The 12,740-nt window shown below is 37.9% G+C and overlaps 1 protein-coding gene across 4 annotated transcripts in view; it reads right to left on the reverse strand.

The window, feature by feature from the left end:
• The window catches only part of CBFA2T2 (CBFA2/RUNX1 partner transcriptional co-repressor 2), a 180,764-nt gene that overhangs the window by 54,460 nt on the left and 113,564 nt on the right, over positions 1-12,740 (reverse strand). The window lies entirely within an intron of this gene.

Genomic DNA, 12,740 nt, shown 5'->3' on the forward strand with positions numbered 1-12,740 from the left:
TAAATCAACTATACTCCAATAAAAACTAATAAAAAAACCCAACAAATGCATGATAGTCCACTGTGGGGATGTACCACAGATTATTTAAACAATTCTCTACTGATGAATTGGATTGTTTCCAACCATTTGTAGCTGAATTCTGAGGTGTTCTAGATCCCATGCTACTGACTGACCTGTGCCACACTTTGGCAAAGAGATAAAGAAGATAGGGCCCTGAGATACAGGAAAGACAGATACATTTAAATGTGTACAAAATACAAAGAAAATAAAGAAGTAAAAGCATGAGTTACTCATAAAGGCCAGGGATGTCTCTACAGACCATTAAGTACTTTACTGGGAAGGCTAGATGGGCTTCCCAGGCAGCACATAAGGACAAAAAGCATGAAGGGTAGAGTTTGAATGGTGCCCCTAAAGTTGGGATCAGAACCAAGGGAAAAATCAGGAAAAAGATTTTCTTGACCACAATTTCTCTTTAAACACTGCCAAGAATAGGTAAATGTTCTAAATGTGTAACTGTCATATAAGAAGCATTTCCAAAATTGACTATTTTAATCTGTTAAACATAGTGGAAAGAACCTCAAAATTACTATTGCACTTGCAGGCTTATAAGGCTGGTTAAACTGATTATGGACATAGGACATGCTTAAGGATGAGCATTTCCCATCCTTGTAGCTCTGCCACAAACCTGACAACGCATCGAAGTTTCTAACAACACCCAGGCTTCCTATGCAGAGATGGCCAGGAATCATTGTTTACAATGACAGATAATTTATTATTCAACAAAAACTGAGGGATAAGGACTCAAGAAAAGAAATTAACAGGAAATATTTTACAAAGGACCTTGAAGACAGAGCCCAACTAAAACAAAAATAATGCTTTACCATATACAATAGGGATTGAAAAAACAAACTTGTCCATTCCACATTCATAAATCAATTGGGAAAAAAATTTTTTTTATACAGCAGGTTCTTATTAGTCATCAATTTTATACACACCAGTGTGTACACGTCAATCCCAATGGCCCAATTCATCACACCACCACCACCACCACCCGTGGCTTTCCCCCCTTGGTGTCTATACGTTTCTTCTCTAGATCTGTGTCTCAATTTCTGTCCTGAAAACCGGTTCATCTGTACCATTTTTCTAGGTTCCACATATATGCGTTAATATACGATATTTTTCTCTTTCTGACTTACTTCACTCTGTATGACAGCCTCTAGATCCATCCACATCTCAACAAATGACCCAATTTCGTTCCTTTTTATGGCTGAGGAATATTCCATTGTATATATGTACCACAACTTCTTTATCCATTCATCTGTCGATGGGCATTTAGCTTGCTTCCATGACCTGGGTATTGTAAATAGTGTTGCAATGAACATTGGGGTGCATGTGTCTTTTTGAATTATGGTTTTCTCTGGGTATATGCCCAGTAGTGGGATTGCTGGATCATATGGTAATTCTATTTTTAGTTTTTTCAGGAACCTCCATACTGTTCACCATAGTGGCTGTATCAATTTACATTCCCACCAACAGTGCAAGAGGGTTCCCTTTTCTCCACACCCTCTCCAGCATTTGCTGTTTGTAGATTTTCTGATGATGCCCATTCTAACTGGTGTGAGGTGATACCTCACTGTAGTTTACATTTGCATTTCTCTAATAATTAGTGATGTTGAGTAGCTTTTCATGTGCTTCTTGGCCATCTGTATGTGTTCTTTGGAGAAATATCTATTGACGTTGAGGTCTTCTGCCCATTTTTGGATTGGGTTGTTTGTTTTTTTAATAGTGAGCTGCATGAGCTGTTTATATATTTTGGAGATTAATCCTTTGTCTGTTGATTCGTTTGCAAATATTTTCTCCGATTCTGAGGATTGTCTTTACGTCATGTTTATGGTTTCCTTTGCTGTGCAAAAGCTTTGAAGTTTCATTAGGTCCCATTTGTTTATTTTTGTTTTTATTTCCATTACTCTAGGAGGTGGATCAAAAAAGGTCTTGCTGAGATTTATGTCAAAGAGTGTTCTTCCTATGTTTTCCTCTAAGAGTTTTATAGTGTCCAGTCTTACATTTAGGTCTCTAATCCATTTTCAGTTTATTTTTGTGTATGGTGTTAGGGAGTGTTCTAGTTGCATTCTTTTACATGTAACAGTCCAGTTTTCCAAGCACCACGTATTGAAGAGACTGTCTTTTCTCCATTGTATATCCTTACCTCCTTTGCTATAGATTAGTTGACCATAGGTGCTTGGGTTTAGCTCTGGGCTTTCTATCTTGTTCCACTGATCTATGTTTCTGTGCCAGTACCATATTGTCTTGATTACTGTAGCTTTGTAGTATAGTCTGAAGCCAGGGAGTCTGATTCCTCCACCTCCGTTTTTTTCCCACAAGACTGCTTTGGCTATTTGGGGACTTTTGCGTCTCCATACACATTTTAAGATTTTTTGTTCTAGATCCATAAAAAAAGCCATTGGTAGTTTGATAGGGATTACACTGAATCTGTAGATTGCTTTGGATAGTATAGTCATTTTCACAGTATTGATACTTCTAATCCAAGAACATGGTATATCTCTCCATCTGTTGGTATCATCTTTAATTTCTTTCATCAGTGTCTTATAGTTTTCTGCATACAGGTCTTTTATCTCCCTAGGTAGGTTTATTCCTAGGTATTTTATTCTTTTTGTTGCAGTGGTAAATGGGAGTGTTTCCATAACTTCTCTTTCAGATTTTTCGTCATTAATGTATAGGAATGCAAGAGATTTCTGTGCATTAATTTTGTATCCTGCAACTTCACCAAATTCATTGATTAGCTCTAGTAGGTTTCTGGTGGCATTTTTAGGATTCTCTATGTATAGTATCATGTCATCTGCAAAGAGTGAGAGTCTTACTTCTTCTTTTCCAATTCGTATTCCTTTTCTTTCTTTTCCTTCTCTGATTGCCAAGGCTAGGACTTCCAATACTATGTTGAATAATAGTGGTGAGTGGACACTGCTTTCTTGTTCCTGATCTTAGAGGAAATGCTTTCAGTTTTTCACCACTGAGAATGATGTTTGCTGTGTGTTTCTTGTATATTATGTTGAGGTAGGTTCCCTCTATGCCCACTTTCTGGAGAGTTTTTATCATAAGTGGGTGCTGAATTTTGTCAAAAGCTTCTTCTGCATCTATTGAGATGCTCATATGGTTTTTCTTCTTCAATTTGTTAATATGGTGTATCACATTGATTGATTTGCATATATTGAAGAATCCTTGCATACCTGGGATAAATCCCACTTGATCATGGTGTATGATCCTTTTAATGTGTTGTTGTTGGATTCTGTGTGCTAGTATTTTGTTGAGAATTTTTGCATCTATATTCATCAGTGATATTGGTCTGTAATTTTCTTTTTTCGTAGTATCTTTGTCTGCTTTTGGTATCAGGGTGATGGTGGCCTCATACAATGAGTTTGGGAGTGTTCCTTCCTCCTCAATTTTTTGGAAGAGTTTGAGAAGGATGGATGTTAGCTCTTCTCTATATGTTTGATACAATTCACCTGTGAAGCCATCTGATCCTGGACTTTTGTTTGCTGGAAGTTTTTTAGTCACAGTTTCAATTTCATTACTTGTGATTGGTCTGTTCATATTTTCTGTTTCTTCCTGGTTCAGTCTTGGAAGGTTATACCTTTTTAAGAATTTGTCCATTTCGTCCAGGTTGTCCATTTTATTGGCATAGAGTTGCTTGTAGTAGTCTCTTAGGATGCTTTGTATTTCTGCGGTGTCTGTTGTAACTGCTCCTTTTTCATTTCTCATTTTATTGATTAGAGTTCTCTCCCTCTTTTTCTTGATGCATCAGGCTAGTGGTTTATCAATTTTGTTTATCTTCTCAAAGAACCAGCTTTTACTTTTATTGATCTTTGCTATTGTTTTCTTTGTTTCTACTTCATTTATTTCTGCTCTGATCTTTATGATTTCTTTCCTTCTGCTAACTTTGGGTTTTGTTTGTTCTTCTTTCTCTAGTTTCTTTAGGTGTAAGCTTAGATGGTTTATTTGAGATTTTTCTTGTTTCTTGAGGTAGGCTTGTATAGCTATAAACTTCCCTCTTAGAACTGATTTGCTGCATCCCATAGGTTTTGGATCGTGTTTTCATTGTCATTTGTCTCTAGTTATTTTGTGATTTCCTCTTTGATTTCTTCAGTGATCTCTTGGGTATTTAGTAATGTATTGTTTACCCTCCGCGTGTTTGTGATTTTTACTTTTTTCCCCCTGTAATTCATTTCTAATCTAATAGTGTTGTGGTCAGAAAAGATGCTTGATATGATTTCAATTTTCTTAAATTTACTGAGGTTTGATTTGTGAGCCAAGATGTCATCTATCTTGGAGAACGTTCCGTGTACACTTAAGAAGAAAGTGTAATCTGCTGTTTTTGGATGGAATGTCCTGTAAACATCAATTAAATCTATCTGGTCTACTGTGTCATTTAAAGCTTCTGTTTACTTATTTATTTTCATTTTGGATGATCTCTCTATTGGTATAAGTGAAGTATTAAAGTCCCCCACTATTACTGTGTTACTGTCAATTTCCTCTTTTATAGGTGTTAGCAGTTGCCTTATGGATTGAGGTGCTCCTATGTGGGTGCATATATATTTATAATTGTTATATCTTCTTCTTGGATGGATCCCTTGATCATTATGTAGTGTCCTTCCTTGTCTCTTTCTTTATTTAAAAGTCTATTTTCTCTGATATGAGTATAGCTACTCCAGATTTCTTTTGATTTCCATTTGCATGGAATATCTTTTTCCATCCCCTCACTTTCAGTCTTTATGTGTCCCTAGGTCTGAAGTGGGTGTCTTGTAGATAGCATATATATGGGTTTTGTGTTTGTATCCATTCAGCAAGCCTGTGTCTTTTGGTTGGAGCATTTAATCCATACACATTTAAGGTAATTATCGATATGTATATTTCTATGACCATTTTCTTAATTGTTTTGGGTTTGTTTTGGTAGGTATTTTTCTTCTCTTGTGTTTCCCACTTAGAGAGGTTCCTTTAGCATTTGTTGTAGAGCTGGTTTGGTGGTGCTGAATTCTCTTAGCTTTTGCTTGTCTGTAAAGCTTTTGATTTCTCCATCGAATCTTGAATGAGATCCTTGCTGGGTAGAGTACTCTTGGTTGTAGGTTCTTCCCTTTCATCACTTTAAGTATATCATGCCACTCCCTTCTGGCTTGCAGAGTTTCTGCTGAGAAATCAGCTGTTACCCTTATGGGAGTTCCCTTGTATGTTATTTGTTGTTTTTCCCTTGCTGCTTTCAGTCATTTTTCTTTGTCTTTAATTTTTGTCAATTTGATTACTATGTGTCTTGGTGTGTTTCTCCTTGGGTTTATCCTGTATGGTACTCTCTGCGCTTCCGGGACTTGGGTGGCTATTTCCTTTCCCATGTTACGGAACTTTTCGACTATAATCTCTTCATATATTTTCTCTGGTCCTTTCTCTCTCTCTTCTCCTTCTGGGACCCGTATAATGTGAATGTTGTTGCCTTTAATGTTGTCCCAGAGGTCTCTTAGGCTGTCTTCATTTCTTTTCATTCTTTTTTCTTTATTCTGTTCCATGGCTGTGAATTCCACCATTCTGTCTTCTAGGTCGCTTATCCGTTCTTCTGCCTCAGTTATTCTGCTATTGATTCCTTCTAGTGTAGTTTTCATTTCAGTTATTGTATTGTTCATCTCTGTTTGTTTGTTCTTTAATCCTTCTAGGTCTTTGTTAAACATTTCTTGCATCCTCTTGATCTTTGCCTCCATTCTTTTTCTGAGGTCCTGGATCATCTTCACTATCACTACTCTGAATTCTTTTTCTTGAAGGTTGCCCATCTCCACTTCATTTAGTTGTTTTTCTGGGGTTTTCTCTTGTTCCTTCATCTGGTACATAGCCCTCTGCCTTTTCGTCTTGTCTATCTTTCTCTGAATGTGGTTTTTGTTCCCCAGGGTGCAGGACTGTAGTTCTTCTTGCTTCTGCTGTCTGCCCTCTGGTGGATGAGGCTATCTAACAGGCTTGTGCAAGTTTCCTGATGGGAGGGACTGGTGGTGGGTAGAGCTGACTGTTGCTCTGGTGGGCAGACTCAGTAAAACTTTAATCCACTTGACTGCTGCTGGGTGGGGTTGGGTTTTCTTCCTGTTGGCTGTTTGGCCTGAGGCAACCCAACACTGGAGCCTACCTGGGGTCTCTCTTTTTTTTAAATTTCATTGTTTATTTATTTATTTATTTAAATTTTGGCTATTTTGGGTCTTCATTTGTGCGAAGGCTTTCTCTACTTGAGGCAAGCGGGGGCCACTCTTCATCGCGGTGCGCGGGCCTCTCACTATCACGGCCTCTCTTGTTGCGGAGCACAGGCTGCAGACATGCAGGCTCAGTAGCTGTGGCCCACAGACCCAGCCACTCTGCGGAATGTGTGATCTTCCCAGATCAGAGCTTGAACCCTTGTCCCCTGCATTGGCAGGCAGACCCTCAACCACTGCGCCACCAGGGAAGCCCTACCTGGGCTCTTTCGTGAGGCTAATGGCAGACTGTGGGAGCGCTCACGCCAAGGAGTACTTGCCAGAACTTCTGCTGCCAGTGTCCTTGTCCCCTCGGTGAGTCACAGCCACCCCCCACCTCTGCAGGAGACCCCCCAGCCCTAGCTGGTAGGTCTGGTTCAGTCTCCCCCGGGGTCACTGCTCCTTCCCCTGAGTCCCGATGTGCACACTACTTTGTGTGTGCCCTCCAAGAGTGGAGTCTCTGTTTCCCCCAGTCCTGTCGAAGTCCTGCAATCAAATCCCACTAACCTTCATTCTGATTCTCTATGAATTCCTCCTCCTGTTGCCGGACCCCCAGGTTGGGAAGCCTGATGTGGGGCTCAGGACCTTCACTCCAGTGGGTGGACTCTGTGGTGTAAGTGTTCTCCAGTCTGTGAGTCACCCACCCAGCAGTTATGGGATTTGATTTTACTGTGGTTGCGCCCTCCTACCATCTCATTGTGGCTTCTCCTTTGTCTTTGGATGTGGGGTATCTTTTTTGGTGAGTTCCAGTGTCTTCCTCTTGATGACTGTCCAGCAGCTAGTTGTGATTCTGGTGTTCTTGCAAGAGGGAGTGAGAGCACGTGCTTCTACTCTGCCATCTTGGTTCAGGCCACTACATTGGAAAATTAATTTATCTAATACATTCCTACAGCTCAGGGATCAGCAAACTTTTTCTGCAAAGGGCAAGATAGTAAATATTTTTGGCATTTGGGGCCATATAGTCTCTGTCACAACTATTCCACTCTGCTGTGGTGGTACAGTAGACAATACACAAAGAACTGGGCTGTGTTCCAATAAAACTTTATATGCAAAAACAGGCAGTGGGCCATAGTTTACCAACCTCTCCCATCGTTGATTAAAAAACTGTAAAAATTCAAGCGTCTAATTCTTAGTTTACTTTTTTTTCTATGCCTATAAAACTTCTTTTTTTTTTTTAACCCACATCCACTGAAGTGGTTTATCTGAATGCTTTTGTTTTCTTAAGACTGGATATAAAGAGACTTCTACTTATTGACCTTGAAAGAAAATAACATATGAAAATCACTTCAAAACAGAAAAAAATTTTTTAAAGACAGAACACTAACAACATGAAGTCAGAGCTATGCAGTTGCAAATAGGAGGCTAGTTACCTGATGTTTTTCCAAAAATCAGACAGACCTAAAAGGAGAACCTCAAAAATGACCAGCATACCTGTGAAGGATCACTGGCTTCATGATTATGCTTATCTCCTCTTTATTCATCTCTCTTTTCTGTATCTTCTACTGGTGCCATCTGACACCAGACACAGAGATAACCCAGAATATATAAGGAACTCTAACAACTTGATAATAACAACCCAATTTTAAGAATGCGTAGAAAGATTTAAAGGGACTATTCCCAAAAGATATACAAATGATTGGTAAGGACATAAAAAGATGCTCAACATGCTAGTCATCAAAGAAACACAAATTGTAACACATCAACAAAAAGGAACACAATACCAGGACTTCCCTGGTGGTCCAGTGACTAAGATTCTGAGCTCCCAGTGCAGGGGGCCTGGGATCTATTCCGGATCAGAACTAGATCCCACATGCATGCCGCAATTAAGAGTTTGCATGCCACAACTAAGAAGCCCGCATGCTGCAACTAAAAGATCCCGCATGCCGCAAATAAGACCCAGCACCACCAAAATAAGTAAATCTTTAACGACAACAAAAAAAGAACACACTACCATCCAACACCATGGGTGAATACCAGAAGCATTAGGCTAAGTGAAAGATGCCAGGCACACAACAAAACTACTTACTGTATTATCCTATTTACACGAAACTTTAGACAAGACAAAATTAGTGACAAAAAGCAGATCAGTCCCTGGTACTGATGGGAAGAAACTGACTACAAAGGGGCACATTAGGGGTCATGATAAATCTTTTTATGGTGATGGAAATATTCCATATCTTGATTATAATGGTGCTAACACAACTACATACAATAGCTAAAACTTAAACTGTATGTATTACATGCGTGAATTTTATTATATATAAATTATATCACAATAAAGCTGAGAAAATTAGCAAACCAAATCCATCAGTGTATTTTTTTTAATCACAATCAAGCTGAGTTTATTTAAGAATGTAAGGATAATATAATATTAGAAAATCTAATTATTCATCACATTAACAGATTTTTTAAAAACACCTTGAAAAGAATGAAATAATGTCATTTACAGTGACATGGATGGATCTGGAGATTGTCATACTAAGTGAAGTAAGCCAGACAAAGAAAGACGAATATCATATGATATTGTTTATATGTGGAATCTAAAAAAAATGGTACAAATGATCTTATTTACAAAACAGAAATACAGTCACAGATGTAAAAAACAAACTTAACGTTATGGGGTGGGGGGAGGGATAAATTGGGAGACTGGGATGGATGTATACACGCTACTATATATAAAGCAGATAACTAATAAGAACCTACTATATAGCACAGGGGGACTCTACTTAATACTCTGTAATTACCTGTACGGGAAAAGAAGCTAAAAAGGAGCGGATATATATGCATAACAGATTTACGTTGCTGTACAGCAGAAACTAACATAATATTGTAAATCAACTATACTCCAATAAAAATTAATTTTGAAAAATCCTCCCCCCAAAAACCCACCTTAAAATCACCTCTATAATTAAAGAATTCACTAAAACCCAATTCCACTCATGAGCATGAATAAAACTAGAAATAGAAGATCAATTCCTTAACTTGATAAAGGGTCTCCTCTAAAAACCCATATACTTATTGGTGAAATATTGTAAGCAATGCCTTTCAACTCCAAAAGATAAAGATGTCTCGTATCAATGCTTCTATTCAGTATTTACTCAAGAGTCAAGCCATAGCAGCAGGACAGTTAACCAACCGTAATGGGTATAAGGATTTGAAAGAAAGAAAGAAAATTATCCTTTTATACACACAAGATGACTTTCTATATAGAACCAAGAGACTCTACCACCCAATATTAGAATTCACATGCAGGTTCAGCAAGGTTGCTAGATAAAAAGTCCAATATTTTAAAAATTAATTACATTCCTATACACCAGAAAATAAACAGTCATTTCAAAAAGATATGAATATACAACAAAAAGTATAAACCACCTAGGAATAAACCTAACACAAGATATATAAAACCTTTATAAAGAACATAAGTAGACTGAAAGACATAAAAGGAGACAAATAGTTGGAAAGATCTATTGTGCACATGGATGGGAAGACTTACTGTCACTAATATTTTCTCTTCATTTTAATGTATAAATTCAATGCAATTCTTATTACATGCCAGCAAGACTTTTGGTGTAACCTGATGAGCAATTACTAAAATGTACATATAAGAGAAACATGTTAAATGTCCAGCAAGAGAGAATAGACGACTGCGGCTAACTCAGAAATGAAACAGTCAATACTGTTAAAATAAGAGAACCAGAGCTCTATGTATCGAAAAGATAAATCCCAAAACAATGTAAAAATAGTTGGTAAAAAGAGTATGTTGCAGGAAAAATATGCATAGTATGATACTTCCATAAAAACCATTTTAAAATTTATATATGACCAGGGATTGATTTACATGATACATTTACATACATATATGTAGTAAAATATTTTTCAAAAGCAAGGGAATAATAAACATCAAATTCAGGATACTGACTAATGCAAAGGGAAGGAAAGGAATGGAATCAGGCAGAGTCACAAATTGTAGTTCTAACATTTCACTTCGTTAAGAGATCTGAAGCAAATTATAAGACAAAACATTAAAATTTGACAAAGCTAATGGTGGGTATATGAGTGTTTGTTATATTGTGCTTTTTTCTTACTTTGTAAACTTGAAATAGTTCCTAAGAAAAGAAAGATCAGTAGCTGCGATGGGGAAAATGGTGAGATCATAATGCAGTAAGAGACTACTTACAAGGTTATTATAGTGGGAGATGATTGTGGCCTGGGATAGGAGTAGCAATAGGAATGGAAAAATAGGGATAAATTTCAAAAATAATTAGAGTTACAAAAAATAGGACATGTTGATTAATTAGACAAATATCATATGATAGCATTTATATGTGGAATCTAAACTATGACACAAATGAACTTATTTACGAAACAGAAACAGACTCACAGACATAGAGAACAGACTTGTGGTTGCCAAGGGAGAAGGGATGAGGGGGAGGGATGGATTGGGAGTTTGGGATTAGCAGGTGCAAACTATTATACAGAGAACAGATAAACAACAAGGTCCTACTGTACAGCACAGGGAACTATATTCAGTATCCTGTAATAAACCATAATGGAAAAGAATATGAAAAAAAATATTTGTATAACTGAATCACTTTGCTGTACACCAGAAACTAACACATTGTAATTCAACTATACTTCAATAAAAAATAATTTTAAAAAAAGGCTACGGCCAGGACTTCCCTGGTGGTCCACTGGTTAAGAATCCGCCTTCCAATGCAGGGGACACGGGTTCAATCCCTGGTCGGGGAACTACGATCCCACACTCCGTGGGGCAACTAAGCCCACATGCCGCAACTACTGAGCCTGTGCCCACATGCCACAACTAGAGAGAAGCCTGCGTGCTGCAATGAAGAGCCAGCATGCCGCTACTAAGACCTGAGGCAGCCAAATACATAAATAAATATTTAAACAAACAAAACCTAACAACTGAGCTCAATATATATATTTCTTTGAAAAAAAAGGATAGTGACTATTTATACACTAAATATTTGTTCATACTTTGATAGTTTATTCAGATCCTCTTCTTCAAGCTATTAATCAGTTTCTTTGGATTAGTCATAAAGTCAAAGATTTATAACATGTTTACAAGCTCCTCACTCTCACTATTTCCCATGCTCTGCAATTTGTCCATACTGTTTTCACAGAACATTCTGCTCTGCATTTCTCTGCTGATGTTTTCAGCTCCCAGTTCTGGAGAGCCAGGCTCAGTTACCCATGTCCACCTTCTATCTATCAAAGCCTTTTTAGGACAATACCATTCACAGGGAAAATATGAGTAAGACAACAAAGGAGGACAGAAAAAAGAACATGGCAAGAAAAGGTGTTACTTTCCTACATTGGAATATGAAAAAGAGTATAGCTGATTTTTATGGAACTGTTATTTTTGGTATAATAGTTTGGCTGTCCTAAAGAAGTATCATACACTAGGTGGCTTAAATAACAGAGATTTATTTCCTCACACTTCTGGAAGCTAGAAGTCTGAGGTGTTGTCAGGGTTGGTTCCTTCTGGAGCCTTTCTTGTTGAATTGTAAGTAGCTTTCTTCTCCCTGTGTCTTCACATGGTCTTCACATTCTCTTTGTATAAGAACATCAGTATTTTGGATTAAGGCAAACCCTACTGACCTCATTTGAACTTGATTACATCCTTAAAGACCCTACCTCCAAATTCATTCACATTCTGAAGTACTGAGGGGTAGGACTTCAACATATACATTTTTAGGGGACATAATTCAGCCCTATAATAGTGAAGGTGGGAAGGGATGAAAAAAAAATACTTAGCTTAAGGAGGTTGAGCAGCTTTTCCTGAACCGAATTTTAGTATTCTCTCATTCATTCATTTGAAAATAGTTGAATATCTACAAGGTATCCTACTACTGAGGATAGAGCTCAAGGAATAATTCTGAGGTTTTTAGTCTGAGCAACTGCAAGGATGGCGTTGCTATTTACAGAGATGGGGGAAAATTTGAAAGAAAGATGGGGGCTGGGGGGTATACTTTGAGATCAGGACTAGTTTGAAATGCCTAGTAGATATTCAAAATGGGGATGCTGCATAGGCAGCTGGATATAAAAGTCTGAAGATGAGGCCTGTGGTAGGAAAGTTGTCAACTGATGATACATAGATGCTATTTAAAGCTTGAAACTGGATATATTAGAGGAAGTGAGTATAGAGTAGAGGTTCAAGGACTGATCTTTAAGTACTCTAATTTGGGGGATCACACAAGATAAGAAGAAACTAAAAAAGGAGTCTGAAAACGAGCAGCACTATATCAAGTCATTATATTATGCGGTACACCTTAGACTTATACAGAGCTGTATGTTGACTATATTTCAATAAAAATGAAAGGAGTGAGTTCCCTGGTGGTGCAGTGGTTAAGAATCTGCCTGCCAATGCAGGGGACACGGGTTCGAGCCCTGGACCGGGAAGATCCCACATGCCACGGAGCAACTAAGCCCGTGCTCCACAACTAC

The sequence above is a fragment of the Mesoplodon bidens genome (assembly GCF_964165515.1).
Source record: "Mesoplodon bidens genome assembly, chromosome: 15".
Taxonomy (NCBI): Eukaryota; Metazoa; Chordata; class Mammalia; order Artiodactyla; family Ziphiidae; genus Mesoplodon; species Mesoplodon bidens.